Source organism: Erythrolamprus reginae, chromosome 3 (genome assembly GCF_031021105.1).
Source record: "Erythrolamprus reginae isolate rEryReg1 chromosome 3, rEryReg1.hap1, whole genome shotgun sequence".
Classification (NCBI taxonomy): domain Eukaryota; kingdom Metazoa; phylum Chordata; class Lepidosauria; order Squamata; family Dipsadidae; genus Erythrolamprus; species Erythrolamprus reginae.
Window position 1 is genome coordinate 5,823,116 of NC_091952.1, and position 18,448 is coordinate 5,841,563.

Below are 18,448 nucleotides of genomic sequence, written 5' to 3' on the forward strand. Positions count from 1 at the left end.
CCCCTTCCCTGGGGTCAAGGTTGATACCATATCTGAAACCCGGCTGGGCAAATTTCAGAGAGAGGAACACCTCCCTCTGGGCCCAGCCAGGTTTCAGTAATACATGCCAGGTCGGCCTCCTCATCCAGGATCAGATCCCGGATGAGGAGAGCTTTATTTACCACCGACCTGGCATTAAGCAGCAGCATTAAACTGCAGTTTTCATTGCTTTGGCCATGTATCTAGTGAAGCTTAATCATTTACCATATTACAGACGCCTCCAGGAATATCAACCCTATTGCACACTTTAGAGTCATCGGCAAATAGGCAAACCTTCCCTACCAAACCTTCCCCTATGTCACTCACAAACATATTAAAAAGAATAGGACTCAGAACAGATCCTTGTGGCACATCGCTTGTAACCTGTCTCTGCTCAGAATACTCACCATTAACAATAACTCTCTGATGTCTATGCTTCAGCCAGCTTGAAATCCACTGAACTATCCAGGGATTAAGTCCAATCATCACTAATTTATCTATCAGCCCTTTATGTGGAACCGTATCAAAGGCTTTGCTGAAGTCCAGAATCCCAATTGAGTCCCAACATTTCTGTTGTTCAGTGAGGCATTGGTTAAGTGAGTCTTTGGCCCATTTTACCACTTTTCTTGCCGCAGTTATTAAGTGAATCACTGCCACTGACAAATTACTAACCCATTCGTTAAGTGAACCAGGATCATCCCCACACAGTTGATTTTGCTTGTCAGAAAGTTGCAACCTGATCCTGGGACACTGCAACTGTCGAACCAGTGGTTGAGCATCTGAATTTTCATCATGTGGTCACGGTAGACTGCAACTTTTGAAAAATCGTCAATAAGTCACTTCTTTTTCTGGTGTCCTTGTTGTAAGTTGAGGGCTGCCTGTCCCTCTTTTTGTCAACTCAAAAATCCAACTCTGTTACTAGAAAACCATCCTGGTTTAATTCAAAGATCTCCAAACTTGGCAACTTTAAGACTTGTGGCCTTCGACTCCCAGAATTCTTCAGCCAGCAAAGCTGGAGAATTCCAGTATATCTGGCTGGAGAATTCTGGGAGTTGAAGTCCAAAAGTCTTATTGGCAAATTTTGAATTCCTCATTTATAGATAGGCCTGGTTGCTTTATAAAGGTGAATGACATTAGGGAGATAGGACTTCACTCTCCATATGCCTCACCTGAGAGAAAATAGTGTTGTAAGCTGCCTTCAGGCTACGGAGAAGGGCGGCCTAGAAATTCAAAAAATAAATAATAAATAAATAAAATAGCCTGGCCAAGTGGAAAACATGTGCCGTGATAGCACCTTCCTCCCCAATTCCTTGGCGGTTGGACTCCAGATCCCATCATTCCCAGGCCATGCTGAGTATAGTGACCAACATTGTTGCATTATTTAAAAAACAAAAACAAATGCAGTCTCGTGTCAAAAATGTAGAAAAAGGGGAAATTATTAATTTTATTTTTATTTTTTTTGGGTGGGGGAGCTCAAATAAAACAAGATTTTTATAGTTCTAGAACCGGACCACATTAATGGCAGAGATATTTCCAGCCAAACAAATAAATAAAATATTTGTTTATTTTTTGGATTTCTATACTGTACTGCTCTTCACCGTTGACTCAGGGCGGCTTACAAAAATAAGTTGCTCCCAGGTGGCAGTGTAAAAGATGAGTACTGTAGTTGTAGTTGTTTGAATATCCTCATCGTCAGGGAGTCCCAAATGTGCTTTTTTTTTTTTCCAAGAGGCAACTGGACTTCCTGGATTTTCTTAAAGACGTTTCGCTTCTCATCCAAGACATTTCAGTTCTGATCATTCCTCACCATTCAGTAAAAAGCTGCTTGGATGAGGAGCGAAACGTCCTCAAAGAAAACCCAGAAAGTCCAGTTGCCTCCTGGAAAAGCACCTTTGGGAAAACCGTGACCTGGATGACGGAGAAGCTCCATAGACATCCTCAGGGAGAAAGGTTTTCACGTGTAATTTTTAGTTCTAGCCAAACCAATGTTTAAATATGTTTTTTTAAACGTCTCTAGAGTGTCCATTCCTCCTCCCCATAACGGACAGCTCCTATTTATGATGTTTTACTTGAGATTTATATCTTTTAAATCATTCAATTTGAGGTATAACGGTAACTTATGCAAGGTCGCACATGGTTAGGACTGGGAAAGGAGACCACCAGGAAATCCCAGAACTAGGAATTCCCCTGAGTAGAGGGGGGGAAAGCAATCTGGAACGCGGAGGGATAGGCCTGCGATTGCCAAGCAGGGGACATAGACGCACCCCTGTGATCAAAGGAGAGATCCAGCTCTTGGCTGTTATAAAACCAACCTGTGTTAAATGCAGATTATATTCATATAGGCCTGGTTCCTTTGTTCGAATGAGATGGGGGATTAATGTAATAAATATTAAAAAGGTTTATGCTGGGATTGTTTCTCTCTCTGTGTGTTTGTGTATAAAATCGTTACATTTTACAATGGGGGGAAAAAACAATAGCAATAGCATTTAGGCTTATATACCGCTTCACAGTGCTTTACAGCCCTCTCTAAGCGGTTTACAGAGTCAGCATATATTGTCCCCAACAATCTGGGTCCTCATTTTACACACCTCGGAAGGATGCAAGACTAAGTCTGCATTGGTTGCCGATCAGTTTCCGGTCACAATTCAAAGTGTTGGTTATGACCTATAAAGCCCTTCATGGCACCAGGCCAGATTATTTCAGGGACCGCCTTCTGCCGCACGAATCCCAGCGACCAGTTAGGTCCCACAGAGTGGGCCTTCTCCGGGTCCCGTCAACTAAACAATGTCATTTGGTGGGGCCTAGGGGAAGGGCCTTCTCTGTGGCGGCCCCGGCCCTCTGGAACCAACTCCCCCCAGAATTTAGAACAGCCCCACCCTCTTTGCCTTTCGTAAGCTCCTCAAAACCCACCTCTGCCGTTAGGCATGGGGGAACTAAGATATTCTTTTCCCCCTAGGCTTCTACAATTTATGCATGGTATGTTTGTATGTATGATTGGTTTTATAACAAGGGTTTTTAGCTGTTGTAGTATTGGATTTTTACATTCTGTTTTTATCACTGTTGTTAACCGCCCCGAGTCCACGGAGAGGGGTGGCATACAAATCCAATAAATAAATAAATAAAGTCAACCTTAAACTGGTGGGATTTGAACTGCCAAATTGCAGGCAGCCAGCAGGCAGCAGAAGTAGCTTGAAGTTCTGCACTCTAACCACCGTGCCACCATGGCTCTTTATGGGAAATGTCTTTTTCAAGCTTCCTAAAATAAGTGCTCTAATTGGGGAAGGATCTTTCAAAATTTATTTGAGGGTCTCTGTTGAGAGGATATTCCAGATGAGACTTCTGCTATCCCCAGCCTGCAGACTCTTCAAGAACCAGGTTGTTGTGGCCTGTCAATCACCGGTCTCTTGAGCAGCCAAATCAGAAGAAGAGGAGGTGTGGGAATCAGAGTCCGCCTCAAGGCAATGCAAGAGCTCTGAGGAGGGAATGGAGCTGGCACACAGAGAGAGAGCCAGAGGTGGAACCTGGGCCATGGGTCAGCCCTCAGATGGAGAGTCAACAGGTCTGGAGGTAGCTGAGGAGGAGGAGGAGGAACAGCTGGGTCCACTGCATGATGCAAGAAGCGCAGAGGAGAGGAGTGCAGTGGAAATCCATGGGCTGGTCCTTGTTAAGGAAGAACCACCGCTGTTAGCGAAGCCCCATTGTAGCTCTGAGGATAAAAGACCGGACGGAGATGAATAGATGTGGCAGACAAGTAAGTATTCATCTCTCGGCCAGCCAGAATTGTTAGCATGCGGTGAGAAAGAAACTTTTTGCTGGGGCTGCTGGGGCTCCTAATAAAGGAATCTTTGAGTTCACTTCAGAGGGTTTGTCGTGTTTGGGGAACTGGGTCATCGATCAGGTGTTGGTGTTTCCATCTGCCAACAGCCTGGCACACCTTTAACGCCATTGAACAACAACAACAACAATAATAATAATAATAATAATAATAATAATAATAATAATTTATTAGATTTGTATGCCGCCCCTCTCCGAAGACTCGGGGCGGCTCACAACAAGCGATAAAACAATATTGTACAGGCACAAATCTAATATTAAGAAAAAACTAAAAAACCTATCAATTAAAAACCAAACAGCACATACATACCAAACATAAATTATAATAAGCTTGGGGGAAAGGTGTCTCAAATCCCCCATGCCTGGCGGTATAGATGGGTCTTAAGTAGTTTACGGAAGACGAGGAGGGTGGGAGCAGTTCTAATCTCCGGGGGGGAGTTGATTCCAGAGGGCCGGGGCCGCCACAGAGAAGGCTCTTCCCCTGGGGCCCGCCAGACAACATTGTTTAGTCGACGGGACCCGGAGAAGGCCAACTCTGTGGGACCTTATCGGCCGCTGGGATTCGTGCGGTAGTAGGCGGTTCCGGAGGTATTCTGGTCCAATGCCATGTAGGGCTTTAAAGGTCATGACCAACACTTTGAATTGGGACCGGAAACTGATCGGCAGCCAATGCAAGCCACGGAGTGTTGTAGAAACGTGGGCGAATCTAGGAAGCCCCACGATAGCTCTCGCGGCTGCGTTCTGCATGATCTGAAGTTTCCGAACACTTTTCAAAGGTAGCCCCATGTAGAGAGCGTTGCAGTAATCGAACCTCGAGGTGATAAGGGCATGAGTGACTGTGAGCAATGACTCCCTGTCCAAATAGGGCCGCAACTGGTGCACCAGGCGAACCTGGGCAAACGCCCTCCACGCCACAGCCGAAAGATGATGTTCCAATGTCAGCTGTGGGTCGAGGAGGACGCCCAAGTTGCGCACCCTCTCTGAGGGGGTCAGTAGTTCCCCCCCCCAGGGTAATGGACGGACAGATGGAATTGTCCTTGGGAGGCAACACCCACAGCCACTCCGTCTTGTCTGGATTGAGTTTGAGTTTGTTGACACCCATCCAGGCCCCAACAGCCTCCAGGCACCGGCACATCACTTCCACTGCTTCGCTGACTGGACATGGGGTGGAGATGTACAACTGGGTATCATCCGCATATTGATGATACCTCACCCCATGCCCTTGGATGATCTCACCCAGCGGTTTCATGTAGATATTAAATAGCAGGGGGGAGAGGACCGACCCCTGAGGTACCCCACAAGGGAGAAACCTAGAGGTCGACCTCTGACCCCCCACTAACACCGACTGCGACCGACCGGAGAGGTAGGAGGAGAACCACTGGAGAACAGTGCCTCCCACTCCCAACCCCTCCAGTCGGCGCAGAAGGATACCATGGTCGATGGTATCGAAAGCCGCTGAGAGGTGAAGAAGCACCAGGACAGAGGACAAGCCCCTGTCCCGGGCCCGCCAGAGATCATCCATCAACGCGACCAAAGCAGTTTCCGTGCAGTAGCCGGGCCTGAAACCCGACTGCTGGGGACCTAGATAATCGGCTTCTTCCAAGGACCGCTGGAGCTGGAATGCCACCACCTTCTCGACAACCTTCCCCATAAAGGGAAGGTTGGAGACTGGACGATAGTTGTTAAATACGGCTGGGTCCAGGGAGGGCTTCTTGAGGAGGGGGCGCACAAGCGCTTCTTTATAGAGTGATGGAAAAACTCCCCTCCCCAAGGAAGCGTTGGTAATCTCCTGGGCCCAGCTCCGTGTCACCTCCCTGCTGGCCGAAACCAACCAAGAGGGACACGGATCCAGTAAGCAGGTGGCAGAACTCACAGCTCCAATGGCCTTGTCCACTTCATCAGGTGTCACCAAGTCAAACTCCTCCCAGACAGATGGACAAAGACGTTTAGCCCCAGTCACCTCGACTGACTCATTGTCAGCCGATACTGCTATGCAATTGGAGTCGAGTTCAGCTCGGATCCGAGTGACTTTATCAGCGAAAAACGAGTTAAATTCCTCAGCACTGCCCTGCAAGGGTTCCCCAACTCCCCCCTGATTTAGAAGGGAGCGGGTTACCCTAAACAGGGCAGCCAGGCGGGATCCCGCTGATGCAACCAAGGCGGCATGGTACGCGCATCTTACCGCCTTGAGCGCCACTATGTAAGTCTTAATAAAAGCTCTTTATTTATTATTTTATTATTTATTTTATTTTATTTTATTATTTATTTATTACTTGGATTTGTATGCCGCCCCTCTCCGAAGACTCGGGGCGGCTTACAAGTGTTCGGTCGGATTCGGACTTACTCTTCCTCCATCGCTTCTCTAGACGTCTCTTCTGGCGTTTCAACTCCCGGAGCTCCTCGTTGAACCATGGAGCTCTACGGGGTCTAGTGCCACAGAGAGGTCGCAGTGGCGCAATTCGGTCAAGAGCCTCCGCTGCAGCCTTGTTCCAGGCCTCAGCAAGAGACTCTGCCGAGCTGTGGACGAGCGAATCTGGTAAAACCCCAAGCGCCTTCTGAAAGCCCTCAGGGTCCATCAGGCGTCTGGGGCGGAACCTCCTAATCGGTTCCGCCTCCCTGCGGGGGAGGATTGGAGCCAGGAAGTTGAGCCGCAGTAGAAAATGGTCTGACCATGACAAAGGCAATGCTTCTAAGCCCCTTAGTCTCAGACCACTATTCAATTGCTCCGAGAGGAATACCAAGTCGGGTGTGTGTCCACCCTCGTGAGTCGGACCCTGAACTACTTGAGTCAGGTCCATGGCTGTCATGGTGGCCATGAACTCCTGTGCTAATCCTGAGGAACCGCCGAGCGACGGCAGTTTGAAGTCCCCCAGGACAATAAGTCCGGGGAACTCCACCGCCAGCCCGGCCACCTCTTCGAGCAGCACAGGCAGGGCTGTTGACATGCAGCTGGGAGGCAGGTACGTGAGTAACAAGCCCACCTGAACCCCTAAGTCCAACTTCACAAGGAGTGACTCACAACCCGCGATCTCAGGAGCAACGAGTCTACGCAGATGGAGGCTCTCCCTGGCTACAATAGCCACTCCTCCCCCCCTTCCCTGGGGTCGAGGCTGGTGCCATATCTGAAACCCAGCTGGACATATTTCCGAGAGAGGCACCCCTCCCTCTGGGCCCAGCCAGGTTTCAGTAACACATGCCAGATCGGCCTCCTCATCCAGGATCAGATCCCGGATGAGGAGAGCTTTATTCACGACCGATCTGGCATTGAGTAGCAGCAGCTTGAGCCCAGGGCCCGGATTACACTCGTCACCAGGGCTCCGGTTTGAGCTCACGGAACCGGAACAAGGGATCGCTATTAAGCAGCGATCTCTTTCTCCTCCAGAACGGCTAGCCCCGTGACTCCCACCATATCTACCTCTCCCCAGCAGGACCGGGATATTCTGGCCCTCTGTCACCCCAGAGAAAGATACCCCCATCCCTCCTGTCTCTCTACCGCCAGGTAGGCTAAATTCTGCATTCATACTGACCCTATTGTTCCCACCATTCATTCGATTCATTTCATATATACCTTCCATCTGATCCCAGATATCCATCACTAAAATTACCCCCCAATAAATTAGTTAAAAAATATATAAAAATTAAAAATAGTTAGTTAATTTAAAAAGTTAACCAATCAGTTATAAAATTAATCTGAGACAATTAGATAGATATAATCAATTAATATAGAACCAGTTCTTAAATAAATAGGTAAATTAAAATTCATCAGTCAATCAGCCAATCCAGAACAGGATGATAATAATGTCTTTAGTAAAATCCTTCATTAAGTCTGTTGTAGTTATAGAGCCATCCACCAGGGGCGCAGTTCTTCAGTGTAATGCAATAGGGAATACAGGAAATGTGAAATGGGAGCAGGGGGAGGAAGAGGGGGGGGGAGACGACAAAGCGACGATCTTAACATCTACCCACACCCTCAAAGTTCGACAATTCAGTTTCCACTGTTCACTCTCCCCCAGCTATATCCACTCTGTTCTTTTAGTCCAATCTCAGCCAATGCAATCAGCTCCACACGACAGCCCCCAACTCGCCTCAGTCTCCTTCCTTTGAACTCCAACGCCGCTCCCTTCATCCCCCCTCGGCACCAGCGACTCTCACTCACTGGTGCTATACAGGGGATTAGACTGCCGCTCCAGATGACATTCCCAGCTCCTCCGCTCTTCCCAAACGACCTCCAGCGCCGGCAGCCAACCGCGTCCTCGGCGTCCTCGGTCTCACAGAACAGGCAGGCACAGGCAGGCACGTCCCAGCCTCGACGGTGGTCTCCGCTCCGTCCATTCAACTTCTCCATCTCTTCTGTTATTCCATCGCTACGGCCCCAGTCACTCTCACTTTCTGGTGCCTCGCGTTTCTTTCCTCTCCGTCTCGGCATCGGGCAGCCGGTAGGAGCAGACGCCATCTTCCGCTCCCCAGCTGATCACCTCCAGCAGTTTCTCAGCAGTTTCTCAGGCTATTTTGTCCCCAGCGCCACAAACACACACACCAGCATTCGGTTTTTTAGGTTCCCAGCACGAAAGGCTGACAAACCAGAAGGAATCAGACAACATTTGATCTGGATTGACTCATTTTTTTGATGAATTTTGCCGTTGTCTCAGAGGAGCAGCGAATCCTCCATCTTCTCGCCGCTACCCCCGGAACCGGAAATCCCCTATGCCGATCCCAGGTCTTTGGAAAGAATTCAATAGGTAGAGAAAAAGCTATTTTTCAGAGAGAGAGAGGTACAGAATGGAATAGATTAGATTAGATTTGTTTGTTTAGTCAACTACAAGGAAAGCAGTATCAGTGTAGACATAGACATGGACACATGAAAAAATGGCACAAATTATTTATCTATTAATGCAATTTATAAGCCGTCGAACTCCTTACGGCCTCGGCGCTGCACACTATTAATATAATTTTTTTTTTAAAAACCCAACCCCCAGGAATAAGACTTTCAGAGATGGAAAAATATCTGAGAAATCAGAAATGGGAGAACATCTTCAACATAGGGTAGCCATGAGGAGTTTCCAAGATGCAGAGGGAATTGCAATTTAAGTTGGCATATCGACATTGAATGAAATAGCATTTGGGTACATAGGCAATGTAACAACAAATGAGGTTGGGAGCGAGGGAAGTGATGGATGCGAGAGGAAGTGCCACAGTTTTTACACAGGCTCCATCTGCAATTCACCAGTCTCTGGATTCCAGTTCATGGAAGGCGGCATGAGAACCAATGACCTCAGGGGCTAGATGTTCTGGTCCAGTTTTCCCAGCCATGGTAAATAAAGACTGAGAAGCTCTAACAGAACCCAATTCGTCTCCTTGGCGTAAACAATCGCTCTAAATATCGATGTAAATAAGCAAAATCCAGTTCCGGTTCCAGTTCATAGAAGGTGGCATGGAAACCAATGACAACCAAGGTAGCACCCAGCACCCAAAAGACGGATGAGCCAGCACCTGCCAGCCAGAAGAATGTAAAAGACACAACAGCAGCCAGACTGTATTGATGGGCTATGCTGAACTTTCGGCCAAACAGAACAAGCTGTGACTGCTGGGTCTTCAAGTACATGATGTAACAGGCCCCAAAGAACACAGCAACTGCAATCAGAAGTAAAGGTGAGGTGATGAGGCAACAGACGATAAGTCCTAGGAAGACAAAAATGTAATTGCTCTGGAAATATTCCAAGTTGCGGACAAGACGTTTACCCAGTTTTTCAAAATTCTGTGGCTTTGCAAAATGCCTCTGGTCCACGAAGTTGGCCCAGGGATGAGTAGTAGACCAACGCTGATCTAGCCATTCCTTAGCTTGAAACAAGAGTGCTAGGATGTTGATCTTGTTGAACAACACTTCTAATGTCTTGACCTCAGTGGTTTCATGAGAGAGATGTTCTGGTTCAGTTTTAACAGCCATAGTAAATTAAGAATTAGAAGCTGTAACAGAACCCAATCCAGCTCCTCGGCAGAAGCGATCGCTCTGGATATAATGGATATAAATACATATAAATAAGCAAAACCTAGACATAAACCCATAAAATGATTATAAAAAATGGGGACAGTAGGACAAGGACAGTAGGCAGGCTGGTGCGCTTATGCACACCCATCAGAACAGGGTATAGAATAGAATGGAATAGGAATAACATGTATGTATGTATGTATGTATGTATGTATGTATGTATGTATGTATGCATTTGCAATGAATCAAGCAACAAATCAGTGAACACCTAGAAGAAAACAAAGTAATAACCAAAAGCCAGCATGGATCATGCCAGACTAATCTTATTGCATTCTTTGACAAAATGACAAATCAGTGGACTAGAGGAATGCTGTCGATATAATTTACTTGGACTTCACTAAGGCATTTGATAAAGTACACTATAACCTACTACTAGATAAATTAGAAAAATGTGGGTTAGACAGCAACACTAACAGATGGATTTGAAAATGGCTGACCAACCACACTCAATGTTTAGTGCTCAATGGACCTGCATCTACAAGGATGGAAGTATGCAATGGAGTACCCAAAGGCTCTGTTTTAGCCCCAGTAGTCTTCAATATTTTTATCAATGACTTGGACAAAGGGAGAGATGGGGAACTCATCAAATTTGCAGATGACACCAAACTGGCAGGAATAGCCAACTCTCCAGAAGATAGGTTCAAGATGCAGAAGGATCTTGACAGACTTGAACATTGGATGCTATCTAACAAAATGAAATTCAATGGTGAAAAAAGTAAGGTTCTACATTTAGGCAAGAGAAACAAAACGCACAGCTACAGTATATGTGATACGTTGCTCAACAGTAGTAACTGTGAGAGGGATCTTGGAGTCCTGGTGGACAACCAATTAAATATGAGCCAGTAGTGTGCAGCAGCTGCCAAAAAGCCAACACTACAGAGGGATAGAATCAAGATTGCGTGAAGTATTAATACCACTTTATAAGGCCCTGGTAAGGCCGCGCTTGGAATATTGCATTCAGTTTTGGTCACCACGATGTGAAAAAAGATGTTGAGACTCTAGAAAGAGTGCAGAGAAGAGCAACAAAAATGATTAGGGGACTGGAGGCTAAAACATATGAAGAATTGTTGCAGGAACTAGGTATGTCTAGTTTAATGGAAAGAAGGACCAGGGGAGACATAATAGCAGTGTTCCAATATCTCAAGGGTTGCCACAAAGAAGAGGGAACTATTCTCCAAACACCTGAAGGTAGAACAAGAAGCAATGGGTGGAAACTAATCAAGGAGAGAAGCAACAGAGAGAAATTTCCTGACAGTTGGAACAATTAATCTGTGGAACAGCTTGCCTCCAGAAATTGTAAATGCCCCAACACTGGAAATTTTTAAGAAGATGACAGATAACCATTTGTCTGAAGTGATATAGGGTTTCCTGCCTAAGCAGGGGGTTGGACTAGAAGACCTCCAAGGTCCCTTCCAACTCTGTTATGCTATTCTATTCCTCATTCCAGATAAATAAGGAGATAAGGAAGAACTTCCTGACAGTCAGAGCGATCAACCAATGGAACGGCCTGCCAGCGGAGGTTGTGAACTCCCCAACTTTGGACACTTTCAAGAGGAGATTGGACTGTCATTTGGCTAGGATGCTGTAGGATTTCCTGCTTAAAGCAGGGGGTTGGACTTGGTGACCTGTAAGGTCCCTTTCAACTCTAATAATAAATAAATTAAATAAATAAATCAACCAATCTGCAAACTTTTTTCCTCCTTGGGGAAAATTGGATTCAGAAGTGGAGTCCATTAAATTTACTTTTCATAGACTGAATTTATTTAGAAAATCGGAGTTTATTTAGTTTGGAGTGTTAGCGGCAAGAGGGGCTTCTTCTTCTACATCTCCGGGGATCATTTCAACCTTCTAGTGTGCAGCAAATCGAAAAAGCTCCCTGGTAATCTTGGGAGTGTTTTGGGGAGGCATCAAAGTCAAGGATCCTGAGGGGGCTAGAACCAACTGAGATGACCAAAAGGCATCTGTAAAGAAAACATAATAACAGAGTAACAAAAATGAATGGGACATAAGAACATAAGAAGAGCCCTGCTGAATCAGGCCAAAGCCCATCGAGTCCAGCATTCTATGTCACACAGTGGCCCACCAATTGTCCATGGGGATCTTGAGCAGACAGAGAAGGCAAGACCCTCCCTTTCCCTCGACCCCCAACAAATGGGACCCAAGGGAATCCTGCCTGCCTCAACCAACATAGAGGCAGCACTTGGGCATTCATTTCAATAACCACCCATACGCTTGGCATCCATAAATCTGTCTAATCCTGCCTTGAAGCTATCCAAGCTGACAGCTGACAGACCTCTTCTGGAAGTGAATTCCATAAACTAAGGACCCTCTGGGTGAAGAAACATTTCCCTTGATTTGTCCTCACTTTCTTACCTAAGAGCTTTAGGGAGGGCCCCCTTGTCTTGTGTGATAGAGAAAATAATTTTTCTCTATCCATCTTTTCTATCCCATGCATGAATTTATACACTTTGATCAAGTCACCCCGTGGAGGTCTTCTAGTCCAACCCCCTGATCAGGCAGGAAACCTTATGATTGGTTATTTTGTTTATAATTGCCCGTTATTGATGAAAGATGATTAATTTTTTAATGCTGATTGGAAAGCCCTTTAGGATATTTTACAGGAGGTGTGGGGGGTGATAGGATTCTGATTTGTGTATGTATGGTTGGATGGATGGATAGATAATAGATGATAAATACAGACAGATAACAGATAGATAGATAGATAGATAGATAGATAGATAGATAGATAGATAGATAGATGACAGATTGATGATAGAGATGGATGAATATACTGTAAATCATATATATATGTATTACGGATTATATATCCCATTATATTACAGATTATACAGAAACATAAAAACTACATGTACATATACATACATATAAATATATTACATACATACATACATACATACATACATACATACATACATACATACACACATACATACATTATAATAACCCAGGAAAAATAAAAGTTAAGGTTCTAACCTTAGAAGAAGAGGCTTCTTCTGTAGAAGAAACTAGAAATTCCTTTATTTTTTCTTTCTTTCTGCACTTTGGGTTTGGTTCTTTCCCTACTTTCTTCTCTTTCTTTCTTTTGTCTTAAATTCAGTTCAATTCAATTTATTAGATTTGTATGCGCCCCTTTCCGAAGACTATTTTTAAATAAAATAAATAATTATTTTATTTATTTATTTATTAGATTTGTGTGCCGCCCCTCTCTCCTTATCAATTCCTGCTCGCTCAGGATCTCCGTCTGTCGGGTTATAACTTGTCCTAAAAAGTTCTCTAGAAAACTTCAGCTCAGAGCCCAGCGGAGGGCCGAGCTGAAAAAGGGTTAGGGTTGGCGCAACGCCCGGCCGGCCCCGCTGCCTTCCCGGCCGCCGGCCGCTTCCTTCCCAAGCAGCCCCGGTGACCCAATCCCGCCGCCTTCCCCTCGAGCGCACTCACCTTGCAGGCGCCGCCGCGGTCGCTGGTCCTGCCTGGTCGCTGTCGTCCTTGGATCTTATATTGCTGTGCGCCCTCCTGACTCAAGACATTCACACCCACGCAACGCCCACTGGACTAAAAGATGAAGATGAATATCATCAAAGTCAAGGCAAGGAGAGCGGTGCGGGTGGAATAGACGAGGGGATCCAGGGAGGGGGTAGGACTGACTGGGATGCCCCCATCCCCTCCAGCCCCTGCCGGATCCAGTCTCCGGAGCAGCCTGGCGGGACCCGCGGAAGCTCAGCAAACCTCCCCTGGTCGCTTTCTCCGGTGGGAGCCAGCCAGCCCCGCGCGCTTTCGACCCCTTCCACCGCCCTTCTCCTGATCTTGGATCGGAAGCGATCTCTGTCTCCCTTATGAATTTTTCCTTTCCCCCGCACGGCTGGATCTATTCGTTTTCCCTGGCCGTGATCAGATGCGGCTATTCCTTCGCGTCCGATCCGGTTGCGCGTTACCCTGCGAAGTCTCATTTTTCTCCCCTCCCCGCCCGCCCCCTCGCGTAACAACCACTCTGCGAGATACGTTAAAGCTGAGGCGGGCTAGAGGTCCCTTACTGCCGTTTAAACCAGGTTAATGAGAGGCGGCGTGGTGTGGGCAGTAATATCCTGGCTGGGTTTGGGTTTAGAACTTTAGACCAGTGTTTCCCAACCTTTTTGAGCCGCGGCACATTATTCACATTTAGAAAATCCTGGGGAACATTGAGGGGGGGGGGGGGCTAAAAAAAGTTTGGACAAAAAAAATCTCTCTCTTCCTCCCTTTCGCTCTATTTCTCTCTCTCTCCCTCTTTCTCTCTCCCTTCCTTCCTCTTTCTTTTCCCCTCTATCTCCATCTCTTTGTTTCTCCCTTCCTCTCTTTTTTGCCCTCCTTCTCTCTCCCTCCTTCCCTCCCTCTATGTCTTTCCCTCACCCTCCTTCCCCCTCTTTCTCCCTCTCTCTTTCTCTCTCCCTCTCTTGCTATCTCTTTCTCTCTCTTTCTCTCCCCCCTCTCCCTCTCTTTCTCTCTTTCCCTCTCTTGCTATCTCTTTCTCTCTCTTTCTCTTCCCCCTCTCTCCCTCTCTCTTTCTCCCCCCTCTCCCTCTCTCCCTCTCTTGCTATCTTTCTCTCCCCCCTTCTTTCCCTCTCTTTCTCCCTCTCCCTCTCTTGCTATCTCTTTCTCTCCCCCCTCTCCCTCTCTCTTTCTCTCTCTCCCTCTCTTGCTATCTCTTTCTCTCCTTCTCTTGCTATCTCTTTCTCTCCCCCTCTCTCCCTCTCTCTTTCTCCCTCTCTCCCTCTCTTGCTATCTCTTTCTCTCCCCCTCTTTCCCCCTCTCCTTCTCTTGCTAACTCTTTCTCTCCCCCCCTCTCCCTCTCTCTTTCTCTCTCTCCCTCTCTTGCTATCTCTTTCTCCCTCTCTCCCTCTCTTGCTATCTCTTTCTCTCCCCCTCTTTCCCTCTCTCTTTCTCCCTCTCCCTCTCTTGCTATCTCTTTCTCTCCCCCCTCTCTCCCTCTCTCTTTCTTTCTCTCCCTCTCTTGCTATCTCTTTCTCTCCCCCCTCTCTCCCTCTCTCTTTCTCTCTCTCCCTCTCTTGCTATCTCTTTCTCTCTCTTTCTCTGAGAGATTATTATCAAAGAAAATGAGGCCACCTGTGGTTGGGTGGGGCTGTGGTCATTAGTGAGGCTGCTATAAATAGCAGTCTGTGGGTTTGGCCATTGTGGAGGATTATCTGATCCTTGTGTTTCCTGACTGCTTTACTGACTTTGACTTTTTGTGTGCTGATTTTTCCCGCTTTGAAACTAAACCAGAGCAAAGTGTGTTTCACTTTGTGAAAGAAGAAGGACTGTGAATTGCCTTATAGCTGCAAGCTAAGTATCACAGAACTGATAAGGGACTTGTACAAATTACCAGTTTGTTTGGAGATGAGTGCTCTTTGCTATCCCAAAAAGAGGGCTTGGTTTAAGTGAATTTTCAATATAAAGAACATTGTTCTGAATTTTCAAACGTGTGTGTGTCTGAAATTTGTACCTGTGAATTTTTGGGAGAAGTCTGCCAGAGAGCCCGACAGAACACATAGTGTTTTCCAGCTCTCTCTAAGCGGTTTACAGAGTCAGCCTATGGCACCTGACAATCTGGGTCCTCATTTTACCCACCTCGGGTGGATGGGAGGCTGAGTCGACCTTGAGCAGTCTATGATTGTTGTTGCAGGTCTCTGAAAGACTGATCATGTAAAACACAAAAGATTCATTTTTTTAATCTTCCACCTGCTCAGGCCGTCTATCCATGAGCTCCCCACATGGTATCATTTTTATTTAATCCCTCTTATTCTTATCAAGACATTTGCAAAAGCACCTAAGGGTTCCAATTCCTACATTTCTATGCGAATGATGGGATATTTGTTTTCATTACATAGGTGAAACACCCACACACATTCTTCTGAGTTTTTCTCTTTTCAATAAGTGGATGAATCAAGTATAGGATGAATCACGTCTCGTCATATATGTTCTTGCTTCCTAAAAATGACAGTTTGTGATTGGAGCTTATGATGCGGACTTTGCAGCATTGCGCAACATCTGACTTTATGCTTTTTTTTTTACCAATTTCCTTGGCAATGGGCCTGCTAAATAAATAATAACCTAATCCCGTACTGTACTGACATTACAGTCTCAGTGTGTGTCCCACTATCAGAAATTCTAGGGATTTGATAAAAAGAAGTAAGTGCTGCTCTGAGTTGAAAGTGCCCTCTTGGTGCTTGGTGGTTTTCGGGCAGATGTTTCACTGCAGGTAGACTTCAACTTAAAATCACAATTGAGACTGGACTTCAGGGTTCCAGGTAATATCCAAACTTAAATAAAAGTCCAAGTCAAGGCATTGCTTAAAATTCCAATTTAATTCCAAAGCCATCATGGCACCTCCACAGGGGAACCCAAATCGGAGCTTCCCACCCAGTTGACAGTTCACATGCCATGCCCCCGACCCAGAAATTTGTCATGTTGCCCCGGACCCAGAAATTTGTCATGTTGCTCCCATCCCAGAAATTTGTCATGTTGCCCCCAACCCAGAAATTTTCATGTTGCCCCCTACCCAGAAATTTGTCATGTTGGCAAAGACAGGTTGTGCCAGCGTTCAACTCTTTCTTCAACTTCTGCACTGGTAGTGGTCATAGGATGACCTTGAACTTCTCAAAAGAATGCTTTATGTCTGCATATAATAATAATAATAGTAGTAATAATAGTAATAATAATAATAATAATAACAACAACAACAATAATACTGTAATAGTAATACCAGAGTTGGAGGGGACCTTGGAAGTCTTCTAATCCAACCCTCTTCTTAGGCAGGAAATCCTATACTACTTCAGACAGATGGTTATCCAACATCTGCTTTAAAACTTCCAGTGTTGGGGCATTCACAACTACTGGAGGCAGCTTCTGTTCCACTGATCAACCATTCTGACTGTCAGGAAATTTTTTCCTTAGTTCTAAATTACTTAGAAACATAGAAACATAGAAGTCTGATGGCAGAAAAAGACCTCCTGGTCCATCTAGTCTGCCCTTATACTATTTTCTGTATTCTATCTTAGGATGGATCTATGTTTATCCCAGGCATGTTTAAATTCAGTTACTGTGGATTTATCCACCACATCTGCTGGAAGTTTGTTCCAAGGATCCACTACTCTTTCAGTATAATAATATTTTCTCATGTTGCTTTTGATCTTTCCCCCAACTAACTTCCGATTGTGTCCCCTTGTTCTTGTGTTCACTTTCCTTTTACCTCTCTCCTTGTTTAGTTTCCACCCATTGCTTCTTGTCCTACCCTCAGGTGCTTTGGAGAATAGTTTGACTCCCTCTTCTTTGAGGCAACTCCTGAGATACTGGAAGACTGCTATCATTTGGGGAATGTTAATGTTTAAATATATTTGGGGAATGTTAATCAACAAAGCAAATCCATGAAGAATTTTTTTTAAAAAAACTCAGGTTTTATCAATAGATTTTTTTTGTTATCCCAGAAAACCACTTGAAAACAGCTGCTTTGAAAAAAACCCCAATAGATAAATAAAAATTGTGAGTTGTGATTTCATACCAAGTTTATTTCTTGTTTTTCCTCATTAAATCACTTCTTTTGCACAACAACAACCTCAAGTTGACGATGAATTGCATGTGAAAAGGAATCAGATTAGGCTCAAGTATGAAAACAAAATCCATTCATGACACCGTTACACTTCCTTACTTCCCCCCCCCCGCGTCTTTGGAAAGACCAAAGCAAAAACGAAACCCCAAAACAGCACACACTGCACCCTAAGAAGTGACTTTTATGAAAGGCCAATCACATTTAAACTAGACTTTCAGGAGAAAACAGGAGGGCAGTTTAAACCAGAGAAGGTTTAAGTTGGTTTGCCGCACAGGTGTTTTTGAGACCTTCCTGTAAACTGAGCTTGTGCTGCAAGGAGACGACAAACCTTGTTACGATGATACGCAATATAAGTTTAACTAGTGATGCTCAGAGTAGAACATTTAGGATACACCTGTAACGTCTATTTTACGTTGAAAGGAGTGGCACACTTTGGCGGCTGACATTTGGATAGGTCTTTCTTTGTCCTTTCAGTTCTAACTAGATAATTTCCGGGGATTGTGGCCTTCACAGCAGAAGAATTGTGACAAGAGCTCTTCCATCCGTCTAATGAAATACAGTGGTACCTCATGATACGAACTTAATTGGTTCCAGGAGGAGGTTCGTAAGGTGAAAAGTTTGTAAGACGAAACAATGTTTCCCATAGGAATCAATGTAAAAGCAAATAATGCCTGCAAATCCTTCAGGAAAATCCCAAACTTTAGAAGGGAGGCGAACAGAGGGCAGGGAGGAGCAGCTAAAGGGGGCAGGTGGAAGAAGCCAGGCTAGGCTAAAGGGTGAGTGGGAAGGAAGAAAGGCAAGGGGGGCGCCCCTCTCTTTTCTTTCTTCAAAAGACACCGTTTCAGTGCCTTTGCAAGCATGCAAAATCTTTACTCCTCCAAGCTGCCCCTCCCTTTTCTTTCTTCAAAAGACACCCTTTCAGTGCCTCTGCAAGCACGTTGTTCTCTGCAAAG

At 45.6% G+C, this 18,448-nt stretch overlaps 1 pseudogene; it reads right to left on the bottom strand.

Annotated features, from left to right (window-relative positions):
• Positions 1-9,155: 9,155 nt before the first annotated feature.
• Positions 9,156-13,402, bottom strand: LOC139165568 (prenylated Rab acceptor protein 1 pseudogene; annotated as a pseudogene).
• Between the last annotated feature and the right edge of the window lie 5,046 nt (positions 13,403-18,448).